Raw genomic sequence first — 19406 nt, 5'->3', positions numbered from 1 at the left:
GTCCAACGGTTTATGAAGTAGATTTTATTGTGATGGATATCAAACCTTCCTACAACTGCTTATTAGGAAGACCATGGATACATTCGGCAGGGGCAGTTTCGTCATCATTACATCAGATGTTGAAGTTAGTGTCAGATGGTCGGCTAGTGACAATAAAAGCCGAAGAGGATATAATAGCAACGGTATCCAATGAAATGCCGTACGTGGAGACCAATGATGAGTCAGTTGAATGCTCATTTCGATCTTTGGATTTTGTTAATGCGGCATTTGTCCCTGAAGGGAGCAAAATTGTGGCTCCAAAATTACCCAAAACCACAGAGATGGGTTTACAATTGTTGGTAGGAAAATGAGCTTTACCCGGAAGAGGGCTGGGGAGATATCTGCAAGGGAAGACTGAGGCTCCAATGCTGAAAGGAAAGCAAGATCATTTTGGCTTAGGATACAAGCCGGATAGAGGACAAATAAGGAAGGAGATAGAAAAAAGGCAGGAAAGAAGAAGGGCGGGTTTTAAGGGGGAGGAAGCTAAGTGGTAGCCAATGATAATTCCCCACATATCCAAAACTTTCGTATCCGGAGGGATCATTCATCAGGAGAGGAAGAAATCGGTGGAGGAAAGCATCGAGGAGACATTGGGAAATATGTACATTAACGTCATTCATGAGCTTGGGAATGAAGAGAGAAGTTGGTTAGACATTCGACCTTATGAGCCTGGGAGTGTTCTAGACAATTGGACTGCGGAAGAAATACCTAAAGTCTTTAGAACAGTCTCAGAGTAATATTCAGAACAAACTTGTTGTTTTAGCCTAGAAATAACAAGAATTCTTTTGTGAAATAGGCTTATGTTTAGAAATCATTATTTTAATAAAATACATCTTTGCAATTATTTAAAGTAAATATTTTTTCATTCTTACGCCTAAAAATATATATTCTTTTATTACATAAATAAATTGTACGTAAATTCATACATTCTTTTGTAACCATAATAGGTCTCTGTGTATCAATGACGTGAATGACACTGCTACGAGCTCAGAGTGCCCTTTTGAACGAAACGTGTGTTTAGAGGGATCGCACGACTTTGAAGGTGATGAAGAGGGTGGTCCATCTTTGGATTTGTTGAGGATGGTGGAACAAGAAAAAAAGCAAATCCTACCTCACAAAGAGACAGTAGAAGTCATGAGCCTAGAAGAAGGGAAAGAGGTGAAAATTGGAATTGAAATCCTCGCAAAAACAAGACGAGACCTCATTGGATTACTTCATGAATTCAAAGATGTCTTCGCATGGTCATACCAGGATATGCCAGGATTGAGTGCTGATATTGTAGTGCATCGCTTACCTATAAAAGAGGATTGCAAACCAGTTCAACAGAAGCTCAGAAGAATGAGGCCTGATATTATGCTCAAAATAAAAGAGGAGGTTAAGAAACAGTTTGAGGCTGGTTTTTTACAGGAAGTCAAATATTCTGAGTGGGTAGCTAATATCGTCCTAGTCCCTAAGAAAGATGGAAAAGTACGAATGTGCGTCGATTACAGGGATTTGAATAAAGCAAGCCCAAAAGACAATTTCCCATTGCCACATATTGATACTCTGGTGGATAATACGGCGGGATTTTTGCTATTTTCTTTCATGGATGGGTTCTCAGGGTACAATCAGATAAAGATGCATCCGGAAGATATGGGAAAGACTACGTTCATTACTTTATGGGGAACGTTTTGCTATAAGGTGATGCCATTCGGATTGAAGAATGCAGGAGCAACATATCAGAGAGCCATGGTAGCCTTGTTCCATGACATGATGCACAAGGAAATTGAGGTGTATGTCGATGATATGATTGCCAAATCCGAATGAGGAGGAACATGTGCAAGTCTTGAGAAGATTGTTCTTAAGATTAAGGAAATTTCAGCTCAAGCTTAATCCGACAAAATGCACTTTTGGAGCCAGGTCAGGAAAGCTGTTAGGTTTCGTAGTCAGCGAAAAGGGAATTGAGATTGATCCAGACAAAGTCAAGGCAATACGAGAGTTATCACCACCACGTACCCAGAAAGAAGTTCGAGGTTTCTTGGGAAGACTGAATTACATTGCTCGGTTCATTTCACAATTGACCGAGAAATGTGATCCCATATTTCGCCTTTTGAAGAAACATAATCCTGATGTCTGGAATGAAGAATGTCAAAAAGCCTTTGAAAAGATAAAGCAATACCTATCCAATACCCCAATTCTGTCACCACCTAGCCCAGATAGACCATTGATCTTGTATTTAACGGTGTTCAACAACTCCATGGGATGCGTGCTGGGTCAACATGATGCGACTGGAAAGAAGGAAAAGGCGATTTACTATCTCAGCAAGAAATTCACTGATTGTGAGATGAGATATTCGCCTATTGAAAAATTGTGTTGCGCCCTGATTTGGACGACCAAGAGGTTGAGGCAATATTTAGTCTATCATACGACTTGGCTAATCTCAAAATTAGACCCTTTGAAGTATATGATGGAGTCAACAGCATTGAATGGAAGAATGGCTAGATGGCAGATTTTGCTCTCTGAGTTTGATACCGTATATGTAAGTCAGAAGGCCATCAAGGGAAGTACGATAGCAAATTTCTTGGCTAGCAGAGCTCTGGAAGATTATGAGCCTCTGGATTTTGATTTCCCAAATGAAGATTTGATGTATGTGGCGAATGCTGAAGAGGATTCCCAAGAAAATCATTCTTGGAGATTGAACTTTGACGGAGCATCGAATGCACTAGGCAATGGGATTGGAGCAGTCTTGGTATCTCCGAATGGAGATTTTTATCCTTTCACCAGTAAAATAGACTTTGATTGCACTAATAATATGGCTGAATATGAAGCCTGCATCATGGGTATACGGCCAGCCATAGAGTGGAAAATCAAGACATTAGAGGTGTACGGAGACTCAGCATTGGTGATATACCAGCTAAGAGGAGAATGGGAGACAAGAGATCCTAAATTGATCCGTTACAAGAGATTGGTTTTGGGATTGATCGAAGAGTTTGACGACATTACATTCTGTTATTTCCCACGGGAAGAAAATCAGATGGCTGATGCTCTTGCTACTCTAGCTTCCATGATTAAAGTGAATCAGTTAGAGGACATGAAGTCCATTCAAATTAGTATTTATGAGATCCCAGCCCACTGTTACAGCATTGAGGAGGCGGAGAATAATAATCCTCCCTGGTACCGAGATATATTGCAATATGTGAAGAATCGCAAATATCCGGATCAGGCAACAGAGAATGATAAGAGGACATTGAGGAGGCTAGCTATTGACTATGTCTTGGATGGGGAGATCCTATACAAAAGGGAAAAGGAAATTTTAGATGCGTGGACGCTGTAGAGGCTAAGGAAATTTTAGAAGAAGTCCATGAGGGTGTTTGTGGAACACACGCTAATGGATTCACCATGGCTAGACAGATTATGAGGTTTGGGTATTACTGGTCCACTATGGAAGGAGATTGCATCAATCATGCCAAGAAATGCCATAAATGCCAAATTTATGGAGATAAAATGCACACACCTCCTTCTCCTCTTCATGTTATGACTTCTCCATGGCCTTTCTCCATGTGGGGTATGGACGTCATTGGACCAATATCACCGAAGGCTTCTAATGGACATCGTTTCATTTTTGTGGTGATTGACTACTTTACTAAGTGGGTAAAGGCAGCCTCATATGCTAATGTCACGAAGTCAGCAGTCAGCAAGTTTTTGAAGAAGGAGATTATATGTCGATATGGAATGCCTGAAAGGATCATATCAGACAATGCATTGAATCTAAATAACAGCACAATAGCGGAAGTCTGCGATTAGTTCAATATTATACACCATAATTCATCACCGTATCGCCCGAAAATGAATGGTGCAGTGGAAGCGGCGAATAAAAATATCAAGAAAATCGTGGTGAAAATGGCTGAAACTTACAAAGATTGGCATGAGAAGTTACCTTTCGCTCTTCTGGCTTACCGAACATCTGTCAGGACTTCTACTGGGGCAACACCTTTCTCTTTGGTTTATGGAATGGAGGCAGTGTTACCCATTGAGGTTGAAATTCCTTCTCTTCGGGTATTGGCTGAGTTAAAATTGGATGAAGCCGAATTGATCCAATCTCGGTATGATCAACTGAACTTGATTGAAGAAAAAAGATTGAAAGCCATTCGTCATGGCCAAATGTATCAAAAGCGAATGATGCGAGCTTACAATAAGAAGGTTCGTCCCAGAGAATTTCATGAAGGGGATTTGGTTCTGAAAAAGATTCTCCCTTTACAAATGGATTTCAGAGGGAAATTGATGCCAAACTGGGAAGGACCTTATGTTGTGAAGAAGGCTTTTTCTGGAGGCGCTTTGATTTTGAGTGAAATGGATGGCAAAAATCTTCCGAATCCTGTAAATTTAGACTCGGTTAAGAAATATTTCACTTGCAGAAAGGGAGAAATCAAAGTGAAAACCCGCAAAGGGCGCTCTGATTTCAAAAAAAAAAGAGGCTAAGGTGAAAACCCGAAAATGGCGCCTTGAGACTAAAGGGGGTTTGAGTTGAAAACCCGAAAAGGGCGGCTCAAACATTGTCAAATTGGGGCATATGATGACCTTGCTAAAGTCAAAAATAAAGGGATGTACGACGTCTTGGGGGCATTAACAAAGTACTGTAGATCCCTTAAACACATGTTAAATTCAGAATGGTTCTTGGCTTGTATGGAGAAATTCAAAAGGCGATATCCAAAGCACCTGGTCTTCATATTATTTGTACCAAGTTTGTTGGTTCTTGTAAATACTTCATTCTTTGCTGTTCTTGAATATTTTTTTTTCCTTTCAAGACACTTACTATCAATAAATTCCTGAATTAATTCATCTCTTATTCAGTATTTTTGATTTTCGCGCAAGCATGTTGCATTAGAATAATGATTGATGGACTAATTAACTTTTACAAAAGAAGTTTTGTGTATTACTCTGGAATTTTTTTAAAATCATTTAGTAACTTAAAACAGGACTATTGTTTAGAACACTCCGAGGTCAAAAGATAAGGAGACTAAGGAGGAAAAAGTCTAAATTAAGACTGCTTCGGTAGCGAATGAGAATAGTAGGAGGTTTTGATGGGGTAGGAAGAAGTTCCCTATGGATAAAAAGCTCCTCATTTTGGGCATAAGCATTTGATAGGACACCTCGAGAGTAAATAAATTTCATAATCTGTATCCTTGAATTGTGATAAGAGAAGATTGAAGAAAAGTCATATACTCTTGGGTTACAGTGGGAGAACGATGGTATGAATTTTTGCGCCCCAATGGATTAAACTTGGAGGTTCACAGTGGGGGGCAGCCTGGCTAAATGTTTCTTCAGAAAAGCCAGTGAAGCAAGAAGGTGTTGTAGCACGTCAGTCACAAAGCCTTAATAAACTTCGAGTAATGACAACTTAAGAGGGATCATTCTCGAAAAAAATAAAATAAAATAAATTAATAAATTTTTCATTCATGCAAAAGTCACACATGTCTAGTTAGGAGCATTTGATGCATTTTGATCATGACATCCTAATCATTAGGCATAGGTCATGTTCCACAAAGAATAGATCAGTGAAAGAGCAGATCTTGCGTTCCTGCATTGACAGTGGAGTAGATCGAAGACGGCAAATCTTATCTTTCCAAGATAGTGGGAAGCAGATTTAAGCCACCAAGCCTTGTCTCCCTGAGCAGCAGTGGAGAAGGTTGTAGAGTGTAGATCTTATCTCCCTAAGTAGTAGTGTAGCAGATCGAAGACGGCGAATCTTATCTTTCCAAGATAGTGGGAAGCAGATTTAAGCCACCAAGCCTTGTCTCCCTAAGCAGCAGTGGAGAAGGTTGTAGAGTGTAGGTCTTATCTCCCTATGCAGTAGTGGAGCAGATCGAAGACGGCGAATCTTATCTTTCCAAGATAGTGGGAAGCAGATTTAAGCCACCAAGCCTTGTCTCCCTGAGCAGCAGTGGAGAAGGTTGTAGAGTGTAGATCTTATCTCCCTAAGCAGTAGTGGAGCAGATCGAAGACGGTGAATCTTATCTTTCCAAGATAGTGGGAAGCAGATTTAAGCCACCAAGCCTTGTTTCCCTGAGCAGCAGTGAGAAGGTTGAAGATTGTAGATCTTATCTCCCTAAGCAGTAGTGGAGCAGATCGAAATCTTATCTTTCCAAGATAGTGGGAAGCAGATTTAAGCCACCAAGCCTTGTCTCCCTGAGCAGCAGTGGAGAAGGTTGAAGATTGTAGATCTTATCTCCCTAAGCAGTAGTGGAGCAGATTGAAGACGGCGAATCTTATCTTTCCAAGATAGTGGGAAGCAGATTTAAGCCACCAAGCCTTGTCTCCCTGAGCAGTAGTGGAGAAGATTGAAGATTGTGGATCTTATCTCCCTAAGCAGTAGTGGAGCAGATCGAAGACGGCGAATCTTATCTTTCCAAGATAGTGGGAAGCAGATTTAAGCCACCAAGCCTTATCTCCCTAAGCAGTTGTGGAGTAGATTAAAGCCAACAATCCTATCTCCCTGAAGTTGCAGTCAGGTAGATTGAAGATGGCACTAATTCCTATACTTTTGAAGAAAATACCAAGGTTCAGCATGTCTGGGCAAAATCGGGCATTTTTAAAGTCTTTGCTCCATTCTCATTACACGACAATGAGCAAAGAGGGGCAGCTGTAATACCCGACTTTGGCCCGGGGAAAAAGGCCCAAATATAACAAAATTACAAACGGGCCACAAAGCCCAAAAACAAATTCAGTGGCCCAAACCAAACAGGGCTCGAAACAAACGGATGAAACCCTAGGGTTTCTAGGAAGCAACAGCGCTGCAGCCGAGCCAAGGCCGAATCTCCCCGATCTTCACCTGCAAAACAAGGAAAGAAAATCAAACAATATATGGAAAAATCATAAATTTGAAAATCAAAGATATATCCGAATTTATTCCTTCTTTGATTTATTTTCATTCGACTATAAAAGGAGATGAAATACATTGTAAAAGGGATCGAAAAAATCAAATAAAAATCAAGGATTTCACTTTCACAATACAGAGCAAAATACAGTCCAAAGGTTTATATTTATTTATTTTTAATTCGTTTTCTTTTTTTTTGTGTTTTACTTTATTCTTTATTTGTAAAATAAAAAAGGAAAGAAATTACTTATCTTTAACTTTGAAGCGGCGCAAAGCATCGAGGAGCCACGCCGAGGATCGGTGGCCGAAACCAAAGATTTTCGTGATTTCCCGCATATTCTCATGGATTTTGGGAATTTTGAGCCCGATTTGCGTTTGGAAAGGTTTGAAGGGCCAAAGGAGATTTTCCTATTTTCGCCACCATGCAGACGGCGGTGTTTAAGATCGAGATTGGCGGCCAAGACGGTGGTCAAGTGATCGCCGATGACCGTCCGATGATCGCCCATTGCTCGAGGACAGAATGTTGAGAGAGTTTTTAAAAAAGGTTTTTTTGTTTTTTTAGAAATGTTTTGAAATGAATTTTTTTTGACTTAGATTTAGCTTAAATAGGCCAATCAAAACGGCGCCGTTTTGGGGGGAAGGATCCGCGCGTCGACCTGACCTAGACCCAGGATCCGCATGTTTTTGCGTGGAGGGGAAAATTTCACTTTTAGCCCTTCCGCCCTTAAGTGTCTTTATAATTAGGTTTTTATTTTTTTTTAAATTCGCCCTGTAATTTATTTTAAATTCAATTTGACCCTTCTTAAACGACACCGTTTTAGAGGAGAAGGGAAAATTGCCCTTCCAGCCCCTCTATGAAATTCGCGCGTTCAATTTGGTCCTCCAGATTTTATTTATTTGCAGATTCGCTTTTTTTTTAATTTCTGTCCCAATTTAGTCCTTTCTCATATTTTTCTTAAAATCAGTATTTCTAATTATTTTTTTATGAAATTATTATTATATGAGTATATATAAATGTTTCTTTTGTATGTATTTATATATTAAAATTAATATTTCTTATATTTTTTTAAATACATGTTTATAAATTTTGATACTATTTAATCATTTCAAATTTATATATTTTCTTGGGTACATGTATATTTTGATTGTTTATTTCAATCGTCGCTTATTAATTTAGGTTTACATATTCTTATTTTGTCCATTTATTTAATATTCGTAAGCCATTATTTTAATTATTTGTTCATATATTTGTATTATTTTCATGCTATTGTAGTATTATTGCATTATTTATTTAATGTAGCATAACATTACATTTTTTTCACTCGATTTTTAAAATCAAACTTTTTCAAAATGGATATTCTTTTAATTAAAATAAAAGCTCATTATTGGGAATTCAACATGTTGTGTCCTAACGTATTGGATGTGGCGCATTGATTTCTCGAAATGAAGATTTTTTTTTAAAAAAATAAAGGAAATATTCCGAGTTTGGGATTCTAAAGGGATCGTGCCCTAACGTATTGGGTGTGGTTTCTTAAATCTTGGATGAGTGGATGCTCTTTTAAAATTTTTATATTCTGACCTAATTCATTTTGGGGAAATTAGAATGTTGTGCCCTAACGTATTGGGTGTGGCACTTTTGCTTCTCTGAATTGAAAAGGGTCTTAATTTGCAACGTTTTAAGTTTTTTAAGATTAAATTTTTAAAATTTTCGACCTTAAGACATTAATTAATTAATTAGGTACCAATTTTTGGGCGTAATGGGGGTGCTGATCCTTCCTCGTACATAACTGACTTCCGAACCCGTTTTTTTTTTAATTTGTAGACCAAAGTCATCTTTAGGTGACCCAATCACACCTTAATAAAAGATTGGTGGCGACTCCCAATTTTTATTTTTTAAAGTCGACAACCTAAAACATTTTTTTTGTTTTTCAAAAGATGGTTTCGGCAGGCTTAGGTAACACATGTTATCGACACCTTTTATTATTATATAATTTTTCTTTAGTTTTAGTCCTTAGTTTTTCTCTTTTCTTATGCTTTAGATTTTACTTTCATTCTTGTTATTTACTTTTGGGAGATAAATCATATTTGGAAATAGTTCTCAAACTCTGTGAGGATTCTGTGCTTAAATTCAATATAATTAAGCTTATTCTAAACTTTATTTTTGAAATTGTTCTTTATGTTCATTTTTTCATTCAAGTTTATATTTTTTACTAGATCCATGAGGAACAAATCCTCCTGTGTGGGATTAGCAAGTGGAGTTATGAATAATTAACTATTTTGTAGGGATTTCCTAATGGATTAGTTGTTCAGGAAAGGAAGAACCTAAACCCTCTAGGCCTAACAACCCTAAAAAGGTAGAAAGGTAAGTAGTTATTGCCAGCTCAATATTTCTGTGGATGTATTGGAAGATCCTATTGGGGTATTGGCTAGTTGATTGAACAAGAAAACCCAAGATGACAGTTGATTACGATTACCAAAGTGAGCTAATCACCCATGCCCATATTTGTATATATTTTCTTATTTGATTTCTTACTTCTCGTTTATTTAATTTTCTTTTATTTCTTTTCTTATTATTTTTATCCAAAAACCCTTTTTTAATTCTTCATACTATAATTCAATTAAAGTATTAATTACATCTATTTATGCTTAATTTAGAATTAATTTAGTGCTGTCCTCCCTTAGGTACGATCCTTGGAGTACTTACCTACTCTGTTGTAACTATATTACAACTTGACCCGTATACTTGTGGATACCAATTTTTCACATATTTTGTGCAGGATTTCTACTCTGGATGTTGGTAGCAGTCAAAAATACATGTAATCTGTGCTAGACAGATCCTTGTTGTTCATAGCTTTCAACTGCACAACCTTTTCTACTATTCTCATACCATAAATTACTTTGAGTGTGGGCTTGATTAACTATGAATCAAACATAGAATCAGAAATAATTTTCTTACTTTCAGTAGGAAAATAAATCTCTCTTTATAGAAACCAAACTGTTATTCTCAAAAAATATAATTTATACTTAGAAATAAATTCTCACTATTTTTTAGCAAAATAACAATATTGAAAACTTTTGTGTGAATAGCACTACTAGTTTCATCTATTTATAGGGAGAGATTGAAGAATCTTATTTGAATTTATAGAATGAAAATAATACATATTTGATAGAAAAACAAGTCCCCTAATTCTAGAAGGAGAGAGGGGCGGCTAACCTAGTTAAATATATGAGGGTTGTAACACCCTGGTATGGCGGGTACAAGGTTTGGCATATAATCTTAAAGTAGTATGATTGGTGGAGTAGTTTTCACCAAGTAGATCTTTTGGAGTATAGAGTGGGTGTATACAGTTATGTGTTTAAGTTAACGAAGTTTCTATGTCGGATTTCTATGTTAGTTGGAATAAGATAATGGCCAAGTAAAACGTATGGAGGGTATGAGTTCACATCAAGAGTTTAGTGCGCCCTTTTACTGTAATATTATACAAGTTAAGTTGCAAGGTAAGCTGATTAGGAACCAACTGAATGTGAACTAGGATAATTAAAAGATAAAGGGATACTCAATTAGGTTTCTTGAAAGTTGTAGACCTTTGGATAAGATAATTAAGTAAGGATGTGACATTTGTCAAGTCCCAATAAAGACTTAGATTACATTAATGGATAACCAAGTTAAAGAAAGAGGGAGTTTTCTTTTTTTTCTTCTTCTTCAAGAAGCATTGCTATCAATCTTAAGAAAAACCTAAAGTATTACCTTCTTTCTAAGTTAGAGTTGCAAATCTGGATCTTTGTTTGTGACTACTCCATGTCAATGTAAGTTTCGTGACTCTGTATGTTAAATCTATGAAAGATTAAGTTAGAATAAGTGCATGAATAATAAGATGAAGAAGTAAGGTTTTATATGAGGGTTCTCTGGGTTTGTGATGATGGTAAATGATAAAGAATGATACAGCACGCGTGTTGTAGCTTACCTAAGTTATGGATTTAACCTAGATCTCTATACGAACGTAAACTGAAACAAAAACAATGAAAACAAATTAGTAGTCACAAAGGAGAGTCAAATGAAATTAAAACAAAAGAAAGATGAACCGGCTGGTAAATAGTCTAATAGAGAACGAATTAGGGTTTCTTGGATGGAACAAAACCATCCTTGAACCTCAAGAAAATGCCCCAACCAGATCTGGAAAAACAAAACACAAAATAGATTTGTTTGAAGTGATTTTAAAGACAAAAGCAAATTGTTTTCTACAAGAATATTTGAAACAACAAGAAAAGATTAAAACTCTTAATTTGATGTGTTTCTTGATGGAATAAGATAGGAGAATGTCTTTCTTGAAGCAACTTTAACCTTGAACAAAAATCAATAAAATCAGCAAGCCAAAACAGCAAGAAACTAACTTAAATAAGTAAGAAACGATAAATTAAGGATAGAAAATAAAAGATGACGTCCTAAGAAGCCTTAGAAACATTAAGAATCCACAACTTCTTTCAATGGCTATAAATACCCCTCCAAGAAAATTATCTTGGCAAGAAAAAGCTTAAAGATGATTCCCACAACCTGAAAATTTGTTAAAACAGCTTCTAAAAGAAACTCAAGAGCAATTCTTGAAGAAAAACTCAAACAAAATTATTATTAACTTAAAAAAACATAAATCAATTGTATATATATAAGGGTGGACGGTTATGCTATTATAGGCCCCAAAAATAAGTTTTCCTAACCCAAATAAAATAACTAACATGACAACTCATCAAATAAAAAAAATAATTGTAAGTGTGGACTTTTAATGGGAATTTAGTCAAAGGAATTAAATGGGCTCCTTCGGCTTGTAGACATCTTTATAGGTCGTTTTTTCAAGAACTTGGTTTTGTGATCCGTTTGCTCTTGAAATTGGCTTGCTCAAGCTCGTACATGAAATCCAATGCGCCTTGATTGCAAGATTCAATTTCTTGGACCAAGATTTGAAATCTTGATTTTCTTGATTCCTGAAACTCTCTGAAATAGAAAAATTGGACCAAGAATCGGTTTCTTGATTTTTTTTTAAAAATAAGAAAGTGAATATTGATTTTCTTTTTAAGTCGTGTGCACATCTAAGGCCTTGGTAACGAAGTCTTGAATGGTCCCATTCAATCTTGCTCAGATTTGCTTGGCCTTCAACCTTGTTATTAGGCCTAGAAGAAATTTTAGCCCATCACGTTCATGAGCTTGATTTTGGGCCTTGAGACTCATCTCAATAAAGGTTACGAATAAGTTTTAATGGTGTTCAAGCTACTATATGTGGTTCTAAGGTGAGTCTTTCAGCTGACTCTTACATGATTATCATTCAAATGAGATACATCTATAGAAACTGACTGAACGATAAAACCAAAGCTAGAAAAGTATAGCCCAATCGTCGTGCAATTATATGAATGATTGCTGAGGATAGAATGCATGTGTTGGTATGGAATCTGAGAAGTTTAGGTTTTGTCATATATGTGTGTCTTAGATGTATGCTATGAGTATGCTCTGTTAGGAGTAAGTTGTGGTTTTAAAGATGAATGTGGATTGTGTCAATGCGTGAAGGGTCTGTTAAGTAAGTTTGTGTTTGTACACTGTGGTGGAGTCTAAAGGGGTCCCAAAATAAGTTTTTGTAACACCCCTAACCCGTATCCGTTGCCGAAACAAGGTTACGGAGTATTACCAGAGTTTACAGTACAAACAAATAAAATTTCCATCATTTCATAACTTACCAATGTTCATAATAAAACTAATAAAAATCATACTATTGTCTCTTATATCAACCCTAAAAGCCCTAAATGCGCGTTAGAAACAAGTTGGGACTAAATCAGAAACTCGTAGAATTTTTCAAAAAATATTGAAAATTTTTAAAGTTGCAGGGGTCACACAGCCAAGAGACACGCCCGTGTCTTAGGCTGTGTGGGCATTTGAAATAGAGACACACCGCCGTGTCCCAACCCATGTCCTTACCCGTGTAACTCACTGAATTGGGTCACACGGCCAAGCCACACACCCGTGTGCCAGGCCATGTACCCTTCGAAGTATCCTCAGACACTCGTATGCCAAGTCGTCTGCTAGGCCGTGTAACAGTCTAACTTACAACCCTTTGAAACCTACAGGGGACACACGCTCGTGTCCCTGTCCATGTAGACGAAAATATGCCATTTTTACAAGCCACATTTCTCACCCAATTTGGCACCAACCTACACCCAAAGGTGCACACATACACTAGCTATAATCAAGCATCCAAAACAAGCATGAGCAAGCTTTAAACATGTGCTATATTCACATACAACCAATATGTCCTTAGGCACCTCAAATGAGAATATGCAAACATGTATAATCATGTACACCATTAAACCAAATAAGACAATAATTTACCAAGCCATCTTGCATCTTCTCATGCCACTTAGCCTACCTATCAAAACATACCAAAACCTCTTAAATAGTACCCAATAAGCCATTTCAAACTAGCATCAACATACATATATGCTTTCCATAACAAAGCACCAAATCACACCAAATTATAAAACATATATCATAAGGATATTCAACTACCAATTTACCTTTTATCATTCAACCATAAATCAAGCCACACATCAACCATAAAAAGCAATTATGCACAAACCAAAATGTATCAAATCATAAGCCAAATAAGTGGCCAATCTCAACAAGACACATATAGGCTAACATTAGCCAAAAATAACCTATACATGCCATTATAACCAAAATTAAACATCCAAAAGTACCAAAAGAACCGATGGATAGTGTGATATAGCTCTGACAAGCTTCTGATTCACTATCAAACACGAAAAATAACACAGAGTAAGCATTTAAGCTTAGTAAGTTCATATAACACAGAATTTAACTTACCATTTGATCACAATTAAGATAAGTAGACATAGGATATCTCAACCAAATTGGCCAAATGCCTCAGCACATATTCACCAACATGTTAGTCATGTGAAACACATATAATAGCCAGTACACATGGATGAACTCAACAATTATTCAAGTTGCCTATACATGTATCATCCATTTCATATATTAATGTATCATACAACACCATTTCTATTTATTTCATGTAAATACCTGTAGTAGTTCGTATTAAACTCATAAAATCTCACAACAGAACTATGCTTGTTGAACCATTTAGAATATCGTTGGATACTCAGGTAGCACACACCTGTAATCCGTCAATTCCTGTACATGTATGCTCATACGAGCTGTAATCGATAAGCTCATACGAGCTAAGTAACTGTAAGCTCGTGCGAGCTGAATAATGGTAAGCTCATACGAGTTGAGAATTGGGAAGCTCTCAGGAGCTAAAGTCGGTAACCCTAATGACATGTCATTTGTATCCTACGAATTCCTAAGGTTCAAACGGGACTTGGTAATCATCGTACGTCGTCGGATATGTGATCAGTAATCATAAATGACAATAATGCAAATCACATACATATAATTCAATTAAAGCATATAATTACACAATTTAATTACACGAACTTACCTCGATGAGTATACGTAGATAAGGAGGTGATTCTTCTGAGACTTTATCTTTGCCTTGATTCTTCTGAGACTTTATCTTTGCCCCGATCTAACTCCGTAAGAGGTCTAACTAGATCTATACGGATAAATTTAACTCATTTCAACATATAATTCATTCAATTTAATCAAAAACATATTTTTGCAGAATTGTCATTTTGCCCTTATACTTTTATTTTCTTTACTATTTAGTCCCTAGGCACTAAAAATGAAATTCATGCAATTTTTCCCTTACCCAAGCCTAGTTGATTTCTATACATACTAATAGCAACCCATATATTTCATAATTTTATAATTTCATAATTTCACCACATAATTTTCTCTAATTTTCAATTTAATCCCTATTTGACAATTTCATCGAAAATTTTTTTACAAAAATTTTTTATCTAACAACAACCATTCATTTTCTACCATCAAACTTCAAAACTCAAGCACACTCATCAATGGAAAAACCCTAATAGTTTAACAGTTTTATAAATTAGTCCTCGGGCTAGCTAGATTAAGCTACAACGATCCTGGAAACGTAGAAATCATTACAAAGGAGACAAAAAATCATACCTAATTGGGCAATATAAGCTTGGCCGAATGTTGCTCAACAAAAATGGCTTCTTTCCTTATGAAAAATCGGTAAAAGAAGATGATAGAAAATGATGATCTATTTGTTTTGTTTTAATTTATCATTTATTATCTATTTACTAAACTAACCTTAAAAACCAATCAAAATTTCAATAATAACAAACCATGCTTATCCACTAACAAACTTAATGGGCTAATTACCATATAAGGCCTCCACTTTTAAGTTCTATAGCTATTTAATACCTTTAGCTATTAGAACTCAAATTTTGCACTTTATGCAATTTAGTCCTTTTTATCAAATTAAGCATGTAAACGGTAAAATTTCTTAATGAATTTTTTATAAAATAATAATAAAATAAATTCTTTGACTTCAGATTTGTGGTCCCAGAATCACTTTTCGATTTCACTGAAAACGGGCTGTTACAGTTTTCCTAACCCTAATAGAATAACTAACATGACAACTTATCAAATAAAAAATAATAATTGTAAGTGTGGACTTTTAATGGGAATTTAGCCAAAGGAATTAAATGGGCTCGTTGGGTTGAATTCTTGCATGATGATCTACCTATTAAAATAAAATTAGACCTATAGTTTAAATATTTTACAATTGGGCCACTTTGATAATTTGGCCTGATATTCAATTAAATTACTTTCTAGACTTTAGGATGGGCTTGTAGAAATTTTAGTGGGCCATTTTTTTCAAGAACTTGGTTTTGTGATCCGTTTGCTCTCGAAATTGGCTCATTCAAGCTCGTACATGAAATCCAATACGCCTTGACTGCAAGATTCGATTTCTTTGACAAAGATTTGAAATCTTGATTTTCTTGATTCTTGAATTTTTTTGAAACAGCAAAATTAGACTAAGATTCAGTTTCTTGATTTTCTTGAAAACAAGAAAGTGAATCTTGTTTTTCTTTTTCGGTCGTGTGTGCATCAGGGCCTTGGTAACGAAGTCTTAGATGGTCTCGTTCAATATTGCTCGAATTTGCTTGGCCTTCAACCTCGTTATTGGGCATTGAGGAAATTTCAGTCCATCACGTTCATGAGCTTAATTTTGGGCCTTGAGACTCACATCAATAAAGTTTATGAATAAGTTTTAATGGTGTTCAAGATACTATATGTGGTTCTAAGGTGAGTCTTTAAGTTGACTCTTGCATGAATATCGTTCAAATGAGATACATCTATAGAAACTGATTGAGCTATAAAATCGAAGCTAGAAAAGTATAGCCTGATGGTCGTGCGATTATATGAATGATTGTTGAGGATAGAATGCATGTATTAGTATGGAATTTGAGAAGTTTAGGTTTTGTCATATATGTGTGTCTTAGATGTATGCTATGGGTATGCTCTATTAGGAGTAAGTTGTGGTTTTAAATATGAATGTGGATTGTGTTAGTGCATGAAGGGTCTGTCAAGTAATTTTATGTCTGTCCACTGTAGTGGAATCTAAAGGGGTTCGTTAGGACTAAAAACACGATATCTAATAAGAATCTTGAAGAAAAAGTCCATGGCCATGGCTCTCTTTCAAAAGGAACTAAAAGATGGTTATTTCTCAATGGGATTCCCTGTGTGTCCTAAGACGATGATGGGCAAACCTCGTATAACATGAGTTTAGGTAAATCCATATCATAAACACATTAAGAAAGAAAAACCTTTGTGGCAAAATATGAAAGGAAAACCTTTGTGGCGAAATATGAAAGGAAAGCCTTTGTGGCGAAATATAAAAGGAAATCCTTTATGGCGAAATATGAAAGGAAATCCTTTATGGCGAAATATGAAAGGAAAGCCTTTATGGAGAATCATGAAAAGAAAGCCTTTGTGGAAAATTATGAAAGGAATGCCTTTGTGGTAAACCCTGCAATAATAGCCTTTGTGACAATTTGAGAGATAAGTCCTTGTGGCACACTCTGAAGGAACAACTTACATGGCAAATGTTGAAAATAATACCCTTGTTGCGTATCATAGTGAGGCTCTCAATGGCGTACCCTAAAGGAATGATTCTTGTGGCGGATTCTTGTAGCAGATTTTGTATTAAATTGTTTTGGTGTGTTCAATATGGTTTGGAACTGTGATTAGAAAGATCATTAAGGCTCAGTGTCTCTATGGGTTATGGTAAATTAATATACAATATCATGATTCAATTGTGAATAATGAATTGAAGAGATATAAAGAGGTGATGGGTTAACAGGAGAAAAGTGTTTTCTAAGTTAGGATTTCAAATTTGATATTTGAAGGAGGTATCTACTATCCGTGTGCATGACCATACATGAATTGTGATAAAGCGATGGCTGAGAGTTATGTATGCAAAAGTAACGATGTTTCAGTTGTATGGACCTCTGGAAAAGAAATGAATAAAGATTTATGAAAGATCAGGTTGAAGAATGTAAGTGATGTATCGAATATGTTGATGGGTAAGTAATGATTTCAAAGTAAGGCATGCTAATCTATAGTGAATGAAGAACGAAATTTGAGGAAAGCATTTTCTAGAGACAAAAAACCAAAATAAGATCGTCATAACGATTCATTAGTAACAATAAGTGGTTAATACACAAGTAAAGGACGTTTCTCTCACTAAGTTCTTTTGCACTTACATGAGTTTATACTTTTTTTTTAGGTTGAATGCGAGTATACACTAGGAGGAACAATGCCAAGACTACGCCAAAGGAAAAGGCGTATTGGGCTATTATGCACACTGAGAAAGTTTGGCGGCGCATTCAAATTATGAATTGTCATTGAGAATTCCATACTTGGGGTGCTTGTAATAGATTAGGATTTGAAATCATATATTGTTGTATTTTAATTATCATGTGTTGTAGTTGTATTTACTTCTTGTACATGCTTATGTATTCATGTTAGAAATTTTGTAATTAAGTAAACTGTAATTGATTGTAATTAGTATAAGTAGACTAAGTTTGTGTTTGTATTTGTTAGTAATGCCCAAGATTCAAATTCAGCAAATCGGATCGGGTTGAGGGTGTTACAAGGATTGTCACCTCTCATACTTATTATGAGTGGTTTTGGGCCTCTCCTGTATTGGGTCCAATTATATGTCCTTCTTAGACTTTTAACCCAATACTTTATAATTTACCTTATACATGTTTTTCGATTTCTCAAAATAAAGATTATTTATTAAATTAATTTTCTTATTAAATAACTTTCCCAACCCAATTCCAATTCCATTAAAGTCATGGCAACTTCACCATAAGAGAATTTATGAGAAAATGTATTTAATTTCTACATTCAATCGATTCACGATGACCAATTAATTTAATTTCATTTTCAAATTCAATTATTTACTTAAATAATAATTCAAAAACTTAAATTAATTCTCGTGTCATTTCATACTTAGTGAGAAATCACATTCATTTCTGAATGTAACCTATTTCTTTAACTTTATCATTTGTATTCATTTATGTTCATTTGATTCTATATTCAATTCATTTCTGGTTTCAATGAGTTAGCGAAGGGACCGATTGGACTTATATAATTAGGGCTCCAATGATTTATAATTAAATTCCAACTTTTCACCTTTTAATTATAAACTCATTTAGTCACGAAGTCATTCCACTCTAGTATCATGACTGAGCTCTCCCTAATTACATATCATTACGAAAGCTACTCGATCAATGTCCATCCAATGACCTTGTCATAAGTGTGGTACTCTTATAGGATATCCTTAATCTCTTTGGGATTAATTTGTTATCCCAATATGATCATATTTAATCTCATGGTAATCATTATATCTTTCTTCATGGAAAGTCATTCATCACAAAGACAAATGACTCGTCGTCGTATTTACTTTTCATCTATCATATAACCCAATGAAAGGATATCATTTACTCATTTTTTTGGGCTATGAATTTCACTATTGTGAATGATGCTACATACTACAAAATTCGTATGCCCAATGCACCAGCTTTCAATTCATTATCTATTTGAACTCGGGCTTTTACTTACATCAAAATTTAAGAGTCACACGCACGTAGTCCATTATCCACTCAGGATTAAGGTATGCCACAATATGAACATCACAAGTAAATAAATCCATAAATGGATTCAGGATCTATCCTACTTGGGTCTTGTCCAATGTACTGTCAGTCCAGTCAGTTACATCTATGCCTCTATCTTCTGGAAATCATCTACTCTGATGCTTCAACTGGACTTGATAGACGACATATTAGTCTTTCAATCGATTTGTTCATTTTCGATTAGACTAAGGACATTTTTAGGTTCATCTACTAATACAAGTTGTCTTTCCGTATTACGATTCGACCACGTAATATTGCTTAGCATTAGTTAAACATTAGATAACCAGTGAGCTAATAATTTCTTCCATTTTGCTTTACATGTAAAAAATCATTAAAGACAATATACAAAGAATATTAATACAGTTCATAGATAATT

The 19406-nt window shown here is 35.6% G+C and overlaps 1 pseudogene; it reads left to right on the top strand.

The window, feature by feature from the left end:
* The first annotated feature begins 73 nt into the window (after positions 1-73).
* LOC105795724 (uncharacterized) lies at positions 74-7419 on the top strand (annotated as a pseudogene).
* The last annotated feature ends 11987 nt before the right edge of the window (positions 7420-19406 follow it).

This window comes from Gossypium raimondii, chromosome 3 (assembly GCF_025698545.1).
Source record: "Gossypium raimondii isolate GPD5lz chromosome 3, ASM2569854v1, whole genome shotgun sequence".
NCBI classification, from domain to species: domain Eukaryota; kingdom Viridiplantae; phylum Streptophyta; class Magnoliopsida; order Malvales; family Malvaceae; genus Gossypium; species Gossypium raimondii.
Note: the sequence above shows the minus strand (reverse complement) of the source record. Positions and strands in the feature narration are given on the sequence as shown.